The sequence below is a fragment of the Pongo pygmaeus genome, chromosome 17 (genome assembly GCF_028885625.2).
Source record: "Pongo pygmaeus isolate AG05252 chromosome 17, NHGRI_mPonPyg2-v2.0_pri, whole genome shotgun sequence".
In the NCBI taxonomy this organism is placed as follows: Eukaryota; Metazoa; Chordata; class Mammalia; order Primates; family Hominidae; genus Pongo; species Pongo pygmaeus.
The window spans coordinates 70,805,836-70,818,495 of NC_072390.2; the positions used below are offsets into that span (position 1 = coordinate 70,805,836).

General features: G+C 35.1%; 1 long non-coding RNA gene across 1 annotated transcript in view; it reads right to left on the reverse strand.

Annotated features, from left to right (window-relative positions):
• Window positions 1–5,467: 5,467 nt before the first annotated feature.
• LOC129018686 (uncharacterized) overlaps window positions 5,468–12,660 on the reverse strand; it is a 32,501-nt gene continuing 25,308 nt past the window's right edge. The window contains exon 4 of the long non-coding RNA XR_008495413.1: window positions 5,468–7,467. This is a non-coding gene — a long non-coding RNA (uncharacterized LOC129018686). The remainder of the gene's footprint in view (window positions 7,468–12,660) is intronic.

The window sequence follows — 12,660 nt, forward strand, 5'->3', positions numbered from 1 at the left end:
GTGGATGTGTTAATGGCACAAAAGAAGTTTTTAAAATGGTGGTTAGTTATTAGCCATTTTTCTCATATTTAATAACTATATCTCCTCATTGATAAAAACCAGTATAATGGAGTAAATAATAACAATCCATGTGATAATATGAATGAGAGAATTACTCACTGAAATTATAGTGCCACAGACAAATAGTGAAACTGCTTGCAACATTGCTACTACTGTAGAGAGCCAATCCATGTCTTAGAAAAGCCAAAACATGTGGAGGCAGAGGAATTTGATTTGAATTTGGCTCTCCCATTTTCGGAGTGATATTGAGCAATCAAAATATTTACTTGTGCTTATTTACTTATTTTTAAAAATGACCTGTTGGCTTTCCATTTTCTCTTCCTGTCTGCATCACTTAGCTATTACCCCAGTAATACTGCCTAACGAACCACCCCAAAACTTAGCGGCTTAAGACAACAATCATTTCTTCTTGTTCATGCACCTGAATTTGGCCAAACTGCAGGGACTTGGGGGATTTAGGCTGGGCTCAGTAGATGTTGGCACCAAGCTGCAAGTGAGTCCAGCTCAGCTCCCTGTGTCTTCTGTTTTCCTGGCACCTGTGGGCCAGCTTGGGCATGTCACTTTCATGTGATGGTAGAAGTGCAGAAGAACAAGCCAAATTGCACAAGTGTATTTCAAATATCTGTTCATTTCTTGTCTGCTAGTATCTCATTAGATAAATCGAGTCACATGGCCAAGCATCAAAGTAGCAGAATCTTATATTCCTCCATGAAGGTGCAAGAAGAAAGTGAATACTTGACAAACAGTTATATTATTTGGACACAGTCTCCATAAACTCGTCTTCCTCAAATATTTGGCATCTACTGTTTGATAAGTTCAGTGTTCGTTTGTAAAATGAGAATAGTAGTAACTGTCTGCTTCACAGGATTATTTAGGACTGCTTAAGAACTTTGTAAACGAGCTTTTTTCAAAAATAAAAATACATCAAGTGAATACAATATTTTGAAAGATTTTAAGCAATATTCTCCCTCATCACAATTATCACTTCATGAATAGACCAAACTTTAAAAAAATTTCCTTAACATAGTCTGAATAATAACATCTAACTTATACCTACCATTTTTTCCATATTCAATCCAATAACTTACGTATTGGCGTTAAAAAAGATAAGTCAGTTACCTGCTGGAGTGAATATTGTGTTTGACTGTCCAGCATCCATTCCATACCTTCTGTCTCAGTAAAAGGCAGCAATGTGGTTACAGAAGTGACCCCTAATTAAAGGATGGGCCAGATTGGTATAAGAACAGTTCCCTCTCCCTTGCAAGTCCTTTGTTTGAGAGAGAATGTGTAATGTGGTTGTATCAAATAAAACCCAGCTAGAGGGTTATGGGAGGCTTGTAAGGCTGTTTCACTATCTTGAGAGAGTTGTGGGAAGCCATTCTCTCTTTCTCTTACTAAATGTGAATGAGGAAGCAGATTGTCTTAGTTGCTGCTAGTAGGTAGCCTGCAGCTCCAGGTCGGAGAAAGGCTGAGTTAAGAGAATCACAGAGAAATAGGACTGTAGTCCTGATAGGACGTTGTCACAAGCGTATACCATTTGGGAACGTTGAATTATGTGATTATTAATTATTCTACTCATTTAAGCTTATTTGATTAAGCATTTTATAGTCTTTCTCCTCTTCTAATTATTCATGTTATTTCATTCCTTCCTTCATCACTCATTTATTCATCCATTCATCTCATAGGAACTCATAAGGGTGGATAGTGTGCATAGCTCTTATCAAGCATTAGGAAAGATGAAAAATGAATTTAAGAAATAATTTTTTGCAATTTTGTGTAAAATTGCTAAGTGAATTTATGCTTTAACAAAATCCTCTTTTTCAAACAACTGGAAGATACAGATGAAATTTAAAAAAAGATGACCAAGATGATGTAGGTAGACACCAAAATGGGATAAACAGATCTGTGAATCACAGATAAAACAGGAACAAAAAGTGTCGTAAGGGCTGAACATGCAGCTCTGCCAGATTCCAACTCTGGAATCAGGTAATGGCAGCTTGGATCCTGTATCAAACATACAGATGACATACTTAGCCAAATGTACAGAGGACATACTTAGACAAATGTACAGCTTGAATCTAGGAACTGAGGTAAGACTACCACTTCCTGTAATGAGGTTGGAAAAAGTTACTGCTGAGTCACTGCCTGAAGCCGTAGCTTTATAGGACTCTGTGGGCCTAGGCAGACAACAGACAACAACACTGCCTCACAACAAGGAGTTGAGCCAACCCATCTGATTATTTGATTTGTTATATCTCTCAAATTATGGTAGAGCAGGAGAAAAGATGCACTCTAATATGAGCTGGGTGTTGACTGGGTGTCAGTCTTCACTGCTAAAGACTGGGAAGGGAGAACCCAGGAAGAAAAAGAGAGAAAGACAAATAGGAACAGAGAGAGAACAGAACAAATTCTGCAGGGGAAAAAGAAAAACCCAAAACAAGAAAAGAAATCTAATGCTAAACAAAATAATCAACAAAATCAACAACCAGAACAAGAGTTAATTTAATGGTGCAGTTAGGAAAGACTTAGATGAAAATGTTAAGAATGTTCAAAGAGATCAAGGAAAATATTATATTCATTAAAAAGAAAAAGATCATGAACCAAAGTCAGGCAGAGTTGAAACAGGAAGATATGCAAAAACACAGAGATGTTGGAAAAAATATAGCTATTGAAATAAAAAATATTACAATAAATGTGATAACATTTACAAATAAATAACTGGTGTTTTAGATGATCGTACTAATAACTCAGGTCCCAGCACCAAAGCTTTAAGAAGCAAATGCATCATGCCTTGTCTTCTCTACTTCAGAGCACAGAAAAGGAAGAAAAATTATAATGCTGGCAAAACTTTTAAAAGAAAAGTAAAAGAAGGAAATATAGATTAGTCATACAAGCATAGTTACATAAATCCTAAATAAAATAATATCTAATTATCCTCTACTGGTGAATTTTTAAAAAAACATATAAACAAGTTATTTACTTCAGGGATTTAAGGATAATTTAACTCCAGAAAATGTACTGAAGTAATTCACATTAGCTGACAAACAGAGATAAAGTAGGTGATTATCTTAAGAGATGCAAACTAAATTCATAAGATTCTGCATTCATTCATAATTTTAGAACAGTAACAAAATACAAAACTCAGAGCAAGTTAGGAATAGAAGAAAATTTTCCAAACCCAAAGGATGAACTTTGAAAAGCCTCGAGCAAACATCGTTTATCTGTGAGCCATGAGAAACATTCCATTTTGGTTAGCAAAAAGACAAGAATACCCACCATCAACATGCTTTAGTATTTTACTGGTAGTTCTAGTTAGTGCAGTAAGATAAGAAAAAGAAGTAACAATTGCACACATTAGAAAAGAATAGATAAAATTGTTCTTATTTTAGGTAACATAACTGTTCTATAGAAAAAACCACAAACAAACCAAGAAACTATATAGACAAATTATTTGAACTAACAGGAGAATTCAGAAAGGTTGTTGGATAAAACATCAATAAACAAAAATTAAATAGTGCTTCTCTTCCATATGAAATAATCAATTACAATATAATTTAAAATTAAACATTGTTTCAAATAATGACAAATGCTATAAGGTACCTAAACATAAATTTAACTAAAGACGAGTAATATCTTTGTGGAGAAACTTACAAATATTATTGAAAGACAAAAGAATGCCAGAATAAAAAGATAAACCAAGATCCTAAATGAGAAAAACTAATACTATAAAGATATTAATTCCTATCTCCACAACTAATCTATAAATGGAATGCCATTTTAATTGAAAAAATCTTATCAGATGATTCTAAAACTATTACTGTAAAAAAGAGCCAAGAAAAATGAATGAATTCTGAATAATAATAAAGGAACTAGCTCTACTAGTTCAATGAACAGGGCTTGAACATTTGCTTTTCCATGAAATTATATTTTTCATTACACCAGTGCATACATATAAATTTCAGGGCAGATAAAATATTCAGATGTTAAAGCTACTGCTTTCAGAAAAAAAAATAGGAAATATCTTTGTGAGTGCAAACTATCCTCCTTAAATAACATGCAAAAAGAATAAAACATACAGGAAAAGATTTAGGACTTTTGCTGTACTAAAATATCAAATTATTACAAACAAAAACATTAAAAGTAAAGTTAAAAATAACAACAACAACACAAGCCATACAAATAGATACTAGGAAAAGATATTTTCAACTCAACAACAGATTAAGGATTACTATCCAGAACACATAATGACATTCTATAAATTATTTTTGAAAACCCAGTGTAAAAATGAGCTAAGGATATGAACAAGAAATTCACAGAATAGGTAACCCAAATGGTCAGTACATACATGAAAGCTTCCTAATTATACCAGGAATTATTGATATTCAAATTCAAACTGATGCAGGGCAGATGAGCCCCAAAACTGGGGCTTAGTCTGGACTGGTTTTTGGCTTTGCTGGGGAAAGAATTCAAGAGTGAGCTGGTGGTAGAAGAAAACAGCTTTACTGAGGCACCAGTGTTACAGCGCCCTGACTGCTCCTGCAAGGCAGGGCTGCCCCATAGGCAGTGTGTTGAGAGCAGCGGCTCAGGGGCAGTTCTGCAGTCATATTTATTCTCATTTTAAGGGGCAAGCTATTTAGAAATTTCTAGAAAAAGGATGGTAATTTCCAGGTTGTCTCCATGGAAAAGGGTGGTAATTTTGAGGTGTCACCATGGCAATGGTAAATTGTTATGGTTCTAGTGGTCGTGTCTTACGGAGAAGTGCTTTAGGTGCCTCTTCCCTGTTTCAGCTAGTCCTCAATCTGATCCAGAGTCGAGTCCTGCCTTCTGCCTCAAAACCAATCAGATTAATAAAAAGGAGTTTGGCAAATAAGTGAAGTAACAGGAATTTTTAGGAACTGTCAAAATCACTTTTGAGAAAAATGTGTCAATATCTAGTCAAGTAGAAGAGAATGCTATCCCTGACTCATTTCTACATGTGTGTATCACAGGGACTCTCATACTTTTGTACAAGAAAACATATATAATAATGTTAATGCAATATTATATTGTTTATTGATATATCACTTCTCCATAGGGAGAACGGGTTTTAAAATTTGGTGTATTCATAGGAAAGATGGCTTTATAGCTTTTAAAATGAATGTGTTAGAGTACTATGCTTTCAATCATTAAAATTTAAAAACATTTTAAGCAATAAAGAAAACAAGTGTAGGATAATACATACAGTATGATGCCATTTATATGAAGTTTGCCACCATGCAAAAAACTTGCTATATATTGTTAATGAACATTTATGCGTGGAAATAATCAACATCAAGCTGATGTTTACCAGATTTACAGTTTATTCAGATTTAGCTTAGGGATTACCTCTGGGAAAGGAAATAGGAAAATGAGACACAGGAACAGTATATGGGCATGGTTCAACGTTTTAATGATTATTGATATTAGTTCTTAAAATTATCAGAAACAAGTGTACAAAAGGGTTAAGATTTTATAAAACTGGTGAAAGTTCCTTATGTTAATTTTTCTTCCTGATACGTTTCATGTAGAAGATAGAGAAGAGCAGAGTGAGATTTTTCCGAGGTGGAGTGATGATTATGGATTTATGAGTGATGAAGAAAGCTTTGGAGTTCAAACGATGTTACAGATTCATGAGGCTTCTGAGCGAGTTGCTGCTCCACTTCACCAAGGGTGCTTTTTTCAACATCCTCTCTTTTCCATCACCTCCAGCCACTTCCAGACTAATATATACTTCTGGATTCAGACAACTTGAGAAGAAGAAAACCAGTATTTCCAGGCACACTCTTCTTAGGATGGGTGTGACTGGAATTCACTTGTCAAGATTACAGAGACAAAAGACATTTTCAGATGTTAACTGGTTGGAGCCTTAGGTCATGAACCTCTATGGTTCCCAATTGGAGATCTGCAGAAATAGTTACAGGAGTGGCCAATTTCACCTCCCAATAATTCCAATACCTTCATAGAAATTGAGCAGTTATCCAAGCAAGGTCTATGAAGGCCAAATAATGTTTCCAGTTTCTTACCTTTGTATAGAATTGTGTATTGATACGGTTTTATCAGCTACCACTTATTGTTAAGGGGCTCTTATAACATGGACTTGTATAACATTATAGGAATGTCTGAGCATCTTAGGGAAAAATAATATAAGATTCTAGTAGCTTAATTGGGAAAAGTTGAGAAGTAAAGGTTTGTATCAATGACTTTGAAAAAAAGAGATGCAGAGTGATTTCATGATTTACTCAATCAGTCAGATAGGGCAGAGCCAGGGCACAAGCCAGGTTCTCCTCATGCTTAGTTCAAGGGTTCGTCCCACTGGTGACAGTCCCCCTTTTAACACTGTCAAGTGTTAGGGTCAGGTTCTAACTCATTCCAAAACTACGATCTAGGCTGACGCAACTCTGAATACAGAGGCAGTGTGTTGTAGTAGCAAGAGCACTGGATTTAATGTCATGTGTCTGTTTTTGAGTCCTGGAGATTCTACATACTGGCATGTAGCATTCAGTCTGCCTCTTCTTTAGAATAGAATTGCACTGAAAAGCATCTGCCCAGGCTGCAATTGTTTCTCAGTACCATCCTCTTGTATCCAGATGAGGGCCAGGTGACGTTCTAGTCACAGGATATCAGCAGATGTTATGTGTATCAGTTCTGGACCAAAGAGCTTAAACAAAGGAATGCCTATTCCAATTCCTCATTCTCCATCTGCTTGTTGGATGCAGAAGATTTGAAGACTAGAGGAAGGTAGTAGACCCACAGATCCAAGGAGCCTAGATCCCCGAAATACCTTGTGGATGACTCCTCATCTACCCAGAACACCGTGTGGTGCCATAGGATAATCAAAAAGTAAGATCTATTGTATTAAGTTCTGAGATTTTGGCATTTATTTGTTATAGCTGCTAGCATTACCTTAACTAATGTACAAGTTCCCTGGCTTTTAATGTGTAACTCCTTCCTCTGTGCTTCAGTTTTCTTATTTGAAAAAAAGAATAAATAATCCCCAGATTCATACGGGATTGCTGTAGGTCTCCAAAGGGATGTAACAAGGTGCTTTATAAACTGTAAGGTGACGTTATTATCTTTGAAGCAAATTGAGGGCAGCCACTTAGAGCTCTACAATTTAAATATCCTCAGAGCAATTATAGGAGGCAGAATAGGAATCTTTCTGCAGCTGCCAGAAAAGTAGATTTAACTTTAGCATTTAACTGCACCACTCTCCCTCTGTAAGCTTCACATTTGCTTTTCTGTAGTGATACATTTTCAATCAATCAATCAATAAAAAATAATTAATCCATAGTTCTTCAGTACTGATCATGTTCAGGGCATGGAGTTAAGATGCTCCTGATTCTTGTGCATTTAGTTCCAACAATTAATGTTGTCGTCAGTGTATTTCCCCTGTTATGAAGCAAAGGATAAAAGGCATACAAAAAATAAAATAAACTTAGTCATAATCCCACTGCAGCGATAACCACACACGGGTGAAGATTTTTCAAGCCCTTTATTTTCTATACTAATGTAAATCTTTTACCACTCTCTACACACTGCTTTGTAAATATTCTTTTTTTTCCACTGAAAATATCATACATGTATTTTTTAAGTCAATAAATACAGCACTATATACTCATTTTTCTACTGGATATAAGAATTTCACTGTATGGATATTTGATGATATAGTCAATCAATCTCTATCATAAACATTTAGGTGATTGAATTTTTTAATATTAGAAATAACACTGCACCTTTTTTTTTTGCACAGGTATAAATCTTTGCCATATTTGCTTGATAATTTTCTCAGGAGAAAAATCCTAACATTTATATTTCTTTTTTTGTTTGTTTATTTTTATTTTTATTTTATTTTTGAGACAGAGTCTCACTCTGTCACCCAGGCTGGAGTGCAGTGGTGCGATCTTGGCTCCAGTGGTGCAACCTCTGCCTCCCAGGTTCAAGTGATTCTCCTGCTTCAGCCTCTCAAATAGCTGGGATCACAGGCGTGCACCACCACACTTGGCTAATTTTTGTATTTTTAATAGAGATGGGATTTCACCATGTTGGCCAGGCTCCTCTCAAACTCCTGACATCAGGTGATCTGCCCACCTCAACCTCTCAAAGTGCTGGAATTACAGGTGTGAGCCACTGAGTCCTGCCTAACATTTGTATTTCTGTCTCAAAATATATGCATAGTTTTAAAGCTTTTTATCCAGAGCATCCAATTAACTCCAGAGACACTTTTACCTTTTTTATTCTCCAATAAGCCCAAGTATTTATTTCTATTTTTTAAAATCTTCTGTACATAAAAAAGTGAAAGGCAATTAGTGCCCTGTGCAGGGTCGTTTGTTCTGGTCTTTGCATCTTAGAACATATTCCCAAGATGGTATCATTTCTCTAGGATATTCCTCACTTCCCTCTCCGTGTCTGCTCCTCCTTCAGAACTGAGCTCTTGAGCGCTTCCCTTTCTGCTCACAGGCTTCCACAAAACCTGGGCACCTAGACTCACTCCATGTTCAAAACTTCCCCTTTGACTTTTTTCGTCTCTCTACTGTTTTCTCCATCAAAGCTGTAATGCGAATGGTGAACATTTACCATCTAAAAATGTAATACAGGGCATTATTTAATTGATGTAATTTACTAAACTGTAAACATCAGATAAGGAGTTAACTTAAAAGGTTAATTTAAGGGTTAGCATAAGGGGCTAACTTACAGCCCCACAGCCTATAATCCTGGTAATGGGTCATTTCAATAGAGATTCTTCTTGATCAAAGACTTTCTAATATTTCAGTTTTGGATGCCAAGGGCTAGCTATACAACAAGGCTTTGCTTATAAGTATTTGGGAATTCATATTTATACCATAGATTGTTTTCCAAACTGCTAAAGAATAAAATCCTAACAGTTCCTTTATGAATGGCTACTTAGTCTGTTTTGTAGGCTAGAACAACCCTAATCAATAAATATTATATTGATCACTTGAAGGAGTTTTCATGATGTACAGGTTATGATCATTGTTCATATTGAGCTTTCATTTCATGTGATAAGTTCTTTTCCAATGTAACAAAGAAAATACAACCTAGCACTCATGAATTTTATAATTCAAATGAAACAGCACAGATAACAAATGCAGAAAATAGTGAAGGAAAGGGGTTAAGTATATTTGAAAGTAACCTACATAAAACCTCCCAGTTGCCATGTTTCAGTGACTGAACCGCACATTGGCTGTTTCTGGTGGGAAAATGCACTCTATCTAGTGTGATTTACTGAGTTGCATCACGCTTGCCACCTGAAAAGTAAAAATAAATTAAAGCTCTCTTAGTATTTATTTTAATCAGTTTCTAGGTAAATACAATTAAATGAGAATATTGAAGAGGACGGTAGTCTTATTTACAATATACTCTGAATATAAATACTGTCCTTGGTAGAATGTGGACATCTGTTATACAAACCGACATGACTTTGTAGGGACATTTAAGCAGCTCTGTTCTTAATTGTCAAGGAAGCCCTTAGGGTTCTTGTTTGTGGTATTTGTAGATTTTTTACAGAATATTCATTATTAAAAATTATCATTAAAGGATCAACCTCATTCATTGTTTTTAGCTTTGTGAGTTCTGCTGTGTCTTACCTGGGTCAGAGATCATTGGAATTTGAGTTAGTAAAATGTAACAAAGTCTGTTGACTCATTATAATAATGCAAATAATGAAAATGGCATATATGTCATATATGTCTTTCATATATGTCACAAATAATTTTATGTCATGTAGAATATTGATGTTAATACCATATTTTTATTGAAAAAGCAAGTTACAGATTGTGGTAGTAGCTGTAGGATACGAATACAGGTTCTGGCACCTACTTGGAAGTTGAGGAGTTTTTCTTGTATTCACACAGTAGATTACCACTCAGTAATAAAAAGGAATGTGCTATCGATACATTCAACAACATAGATGTCCACTGATATATATTCTCTTGCAGATAGACATTTGTGATATTTCTGCTTTTTGGCTATTATGAATACAGCTGCTTAGAACATTCTTATTCCAGCAGTCTTTTATTGACATATGCATTTATTTATCCTCAATATACACCCAGGATGGAATATATGTAATAGTTTAACTGCATTAGGAAATGCCATGCAATTTTCCAAAGTGGTGGTACCATTTTATACTCTCATCAAGGATAAGTACACCAGAACTTTGTGCTTTTACTCTTTACTTTTTGGCATTATACTACTTGTGTAGTAGCATCTCATTGTGGTTTTAATTCACTAGTTTAATTTGCTGATTACTAGTGCTTTGGAGTGTCTTTTCAAGTCTTTATGGACCATTTAGATGTCTTCTTTGGTGAAGTGCCTATTCATGTATTTTGTTCACTTTAAAAATTTGTTTTTTATATTTTTATTACTGATTATCCTCTTAGTATCAATTTATGGGAGTTATTTATGTATTCTGGACATAAATTCCTTATCAAAGATATATATCTTTTCTCCCAGACTGTGGCTTGCCTTTTTATGTTTTTACTAGTGTTTCTCAATTTAAAAAATAGTTTGTAACTTAAAAAATGGTTGTAGTGTTTAACCTACTAGGTAATCCATAAATAGATGTATTTTTCCATTACCTAGTAAAACACATGATAAATAAGATCAACAGTGATTATTTCTGGTAGAAGTTACTTCTGTAGGTTTTATTCCCCCAAAGGCTAATTATGAAACTGTATCCTACATTTTCTACATCAGTCATTTATTTTCTAGATGATCTTGATTCTAGCAAATGAACATCATGAAAGTCTTTTGCCTCTTTTTTTTTTGGTTGATTGGTCATTTGAATCATTGATGAATCACTCAGGCTCAATGATGACAGGATTATCTCAGCTGTCTCTGGGGCATTTCAGAAATCATGCTTCCGGAATTTTTTCTCACTCTTCAAAAAAAATTCTTGAAAATTGATGCTCAGAAATTAAGCGGCTTTCTCCCATAACATCTGAAAGTTTGAGAGACATAATCTGGCAAAAGTGGCAGCAGCACTAGACGAAATCACATTGAGTCCGTAGGGAAACTCTTGCTTCCAGGAGCAGCAAGGAGTTAAATGACACTGTAGTGACTCCTGAAGCATAGCGATAATGTACCTGGATGTTGGCTTTGTAGGTAACATAAATATTAATAACATGATTTCATTTCAAGTAAATAACCTTGTATTTTGTTCACTTTAAAAATTTGTATCTGTAGGATGTGTCTGTGGTTGGCCAGAGAGCAGCTAGAGCTGAGAATGTGACCCCATCAAGAAGAAATATAGTTATTTCTGAACTATATCTGCTGTTACTGTGACCATCCAGTTTTACTCCATGATGATGGTGTCTTGGAGTAAGAGGACAGTGACTGCTACTGGCATAGACTCAGAGTTCCAAATGGAAGAAAAGGAAGAGAACAAGACTGTGGGAGATAATGCAAGTAGCTGATAGTGATAGCAAACACAAGGATGTTGAATGATTAAAGAGTTCAAACTTGTTACAGCCGTTTACTTGACATATTTTGGTAATTTGAAAATCTGTTCTCCATTCTATTTTTAATCACTGAATTATTGGAAATGTGTTGGGCCTAATTTAAGTAGCCTGATAAATTTTGCTTTAACATAAACATTTGAGTGCTAGGTGATATTATTGAATGTACAGGAGACAGCAGAGTTCATGAGACAGACATGATTTTTTTGCCCTTGGTACTTGGTCTAAAGGGGAAGACACTTAAAAAGTAATGTGAACTGGAATTAATGTTGCCAGGGGAATTTCAGAGTGATGTGGGAGCACATAGCTTGGGTATCTGTCTTAGAGTGAGGTTACAGGGAAGACCTGCCTAGGGAGTGTCACTAAGTGGAACACAATGATAAATAGCAATTAGCCTTATAAAGGGGGCATGGAGAAACGGAGTCTAGAGAGCAGGGCAAAGAAAGAACTGGTAAAATGTGAAAAGGCAATATTTAGAGAGAAAGTCTCATTTTGCTGGACTTTCAGTGTATTCTGGTTAAAATGTAAACAACATGGTACATTTTCACATTCATGGAAAATCTATTACATAAACAATGTACATGAATATGGCAAAGAAGTTTCACCAAAAGTAAAAAAAAAACCCTTAAATATACATACTTTAAAGTTTTTAATTGATGCCTTCTTACAAATACTTCTTACTAACAATCAGGGTTGGCCACAGTTGGGCCTCACTCCGTCTATTTCTTCTCTCACCTGATCTCCTATGCAGGCACTATGGTTTACTTATTACTGCTTTTCTCTCCCTAATTTTCAAGTTTCCATAAGATTTTCCTGAATAAAGAGACACTAAAACAAATCCCTTAGATATCCTGGGATTTTGTTTTTTAAAAAAAGTTAAAGATGTTTGCATGAATTCCATTCTTTTTCAATGCCCTAGAGCTGATTCCTCACTTCCATAAGGGGAAATATCAAGTTACAGAAATCATATAAAGAGATTACTGCCATAGCTGATTTATTATATTTTTGCCTCTTTTACCTGCAGTATATTTTAAGTAACATGTTATAATTAATTCCTGTTTTTTTCTAGTCAATAAAACCAACTTTATCTTAAATCCATATACAG